The 3,188-nt window shown below is 36.4% G+C and overlaps 1 pseudogene; it reads right to left on the minus strand.

Annotated features, from left to right (window-relative positions):
* Positions 1–766: 766 nt before the first annotated feature.
* Positions 767–2,753, minus strand: LOC143536598 (ABC transporter G family member 5 pseudogene; annotated as a pseudogene).
* Between the last annotated feature and the right edge of the window lie 435 nt (positions 2,754–3,188).

A 3,188-nucleotide genomic window follows, 5' to 3' on the forward strand; every position in this document is an offset into this window, starting at 1 on the left:
ACCAATTTGATTATAAAAAAAATAAATGGGTCTTGTGTCTCATCAAATCGTAAGTATATTATTAACTTTCAAAAATATTATTTATAATTAAAAAATAATTTTATAGTAAAATAAATAAACGGATCTTGGGTCTCATCAAAACCATGTAACTTTTAAACCGGGTTATAACATCTCATTTATTTGTGAAACAATTTATCATCAAACCATAAGTATATTATTAAATTTCGTACAATAAAGAAAATATAAATTTATAAAATAAATAAATATTAGAACAAACAATATAAAACAATCTCCTTAATACCCTTTAATACGAGTTATAAAAACTAGTTGTTTATATTTAATAAAGCTTTGGAACTATATGACACCCGTGACCCTCGCCTCGGTACCACCAATTCTTTAGTACAGTAATCTGATGCATGCCAAAGCAACAACAAAATAAAATTGTCTTCTTATTGATCTTTTGTATATGGAATGTAAAATGTCTAGTATATATTTATTTTTTAAAGAACAACTTATATATCCGGTATACCTCAATGATAAAAGGCAACCTCACACATCCATGAGTACATTTATACAAATAACGTTGGATAGCCCAAAAGCCCACCACTGCTTCAAGGAAAACGTGTACCGCTCATAGACCCGTTACAGTAAAACTCAGTTGAAATCGAATTCGAACTTGAAAACCTTACGGTCTCCGGTCCCAATTTTCTTTTATCATTCCAATACCAAGGTAATATTAGATTTTACCGTTCAATAAAAAAACAGAAACTTAAACCAGAATAGCCAACATATAAAGTATTATAAAGCAAGACATATTATATAACATCCAAATTTTCAACAAATATTAACCAAGAATTATTTTGAATAATCAGAGGCCAACATTAAGTCCCTTTTGGGAGCATTTAATCCTGAGAATCACATATGAAATAAACCTATAAACCAAAATAAAACACACCATAATCACAATATTCTTCCACTTATCTTCCTCTTCAAACCCTCCAGTCTCCCTTAATACATCTTCACCACTCACCAAACACTTCCCAAACAAATACTCCAAACACTTACCTTCACCACCAGAGAACTCATTCCTCAACAACCCTTCAAATGGATACTTAAACAATGAGATATAATGCATGAAAACCCAATACTTTGGCATGCCTTGTTTCGACACGAAATAGCCCGAAAACAAGAAGAAAGACCCCATGACACCCGATATAACCGAGTTTCCAACTATGAAATTCGGTACCAATGCACTAAAACACACCACCACTGAGTTAGCAGTGTAGAGAATCAACCAAATGAGCAGTAGAAACCACGAAAACGCGAAGAAATTAGGGTTTAAACCGACTAACCAATATAAAGGGGTGCCAAATAGAATTGCTAGAATAAGCAAAAATGGCAAGTATACAAGTCCATTAGCTATGGCATATGATGAAACTCTATAACTTCCACATGAAGTTTCCTTCATTAATATTTCCTTTTCTTGCAAGAAAACTGGCAAGGCTTCCACAGTTGTTGATAGCAAAAATGTTAATATGAAAGCAAACAAACCTACCCTTTCTTGAGCTCCAATCAAGTCCATATCTAAATTATAAAAAATCGACCCGAGGATCAAACCCGAAACAAGCATTTGAAGCGTTCGACACGCGAATAGCTCCTTCGTCCGAGAAATATTCTTCCAAAATCGATGAGTCAAGATCACGGTTTCGTAGAATCTAGAATTCGCGAAACCGTCTAGTGTAATAATCTCTTGTTCTTCACTTTCCTCATGTTCATCAACATCAATTACTTTTGATTGTTGAAATAGTTGTTGTAAAGTAAACTTACCTTGTATCACAATACTTGAATTAGCAGGAGTTATATTCTCTTGATCAAGACTAATTAAACTCTTTTGGTTCTTGTGTTGTTGTATTGAATCGATCGCAAACTCGACTATATTAACATGCAGAGGTGGTTCAAGCCCAATTAACCTAAGAGACCGATTAAGTTCATCAACAGACCCTTGATGCAACACACTTCCATTAGCTAAAAGAAGCACTGAATTAAAAAGCTTGATAATTCTAAACCCTGGCTGGTGGATACTAAGGACCACAGTCTTGCCTCTAGTCTCAGCCATGGTCTTAACCATGTCTATAATCTGAAACGCAGAGTTACTATCCAAACCCGAAGTGGGTTCATCCAAAATCACCACGGCAGGGTCATGCACAACCGCGACACCAATCGACACCCTACGCCTCTCTCCACCGGATATCCCGCGAACCCGATCATCCCCAACGCGTACATTAGCCACATGACTCAACCCGAGTTCATGTATTAATGTTTTCACATGTGAACTCAGCGCGGGTTCACAAAGGTTTAACCGCAACTTAGCGGTGAATATTAGGGTTTCCTCTACTGTTAGTAGAGGAAATAGGGTATCTTTTTGTGTAACATACCCTGATATCTTTTTAAACCTTGACTTGTCAACCGGTCTCCGGTTGACATACACAGATGCTGTCTGAGGGGTGAGTTTACCCGCGAGGATTTCGAGAAGTGAAGATTTCCCGGCGCCGCTGGGGCCCACAATTGCAAGGACCTCCCAGGGTTTAGCATGGCAGCTTACTTCCCTGAGAACCGGACGTTCAGTGAACTGTTGGTGAGTGTTGAAAAGGTTGAAAGAGGGTTGAGTGTAGATGGTGTAGTTGATGCCGGTTGCTTCAATGTCACAACCTTTTTTATTAATCATTTGGAGTGATCAAATTGATGTTTTTATTGTGTGAAGTGTTATTTGGTTATGGAATTATGAGTACTTGTAAGGTTTCTTTGGAGCCTTTCACATCAAAGGACGTACTATTCCTTGTCCGTGATCTTGTTTGTATATATAAGTATAATAATTACAATAATGCTAATGATAATAATAATAAGGGATAATGTCATAATACGTATATAGGTCCAAGTGGAAATGACAACCAAGTCCTTGGAGGTTATGCATCATTCACATGCAATCAGCAGCAGCAGCTTATTTTCGAGGCTGGTTTCAGGCCATGCAAAAAACAAAAGGATTCACGTGAAATAGATATACAATCTCTTAAGTGGGTTGTAACCTTCTCTCCACATGTTTCTATGCCAAAATTTCTATTTTTAAATTCCGTAATAAATAAGGTGTATAGGTTAAGTATGTTTCTGGGCCTAAAAATATCCTCAAATAG

The sequence above is a fragment of the Bidens hawaiensis genome, unplaced genomic scaffold (genome assembly GCF_021521415.1).
Source record: "Bidens hawaiensis isolate Kalapana, Puna unplaced genomic scaffold, B.hawaiensis_p1.1 tig00010854_1, whole genome shotgun sequence".
Lineage (NCBI taxonomy): Eukaryota > Viridiplantae > Streptophyta > Magnoliopsida > Asterales > Asteraceae > Bidens > Bidens hawaiensis.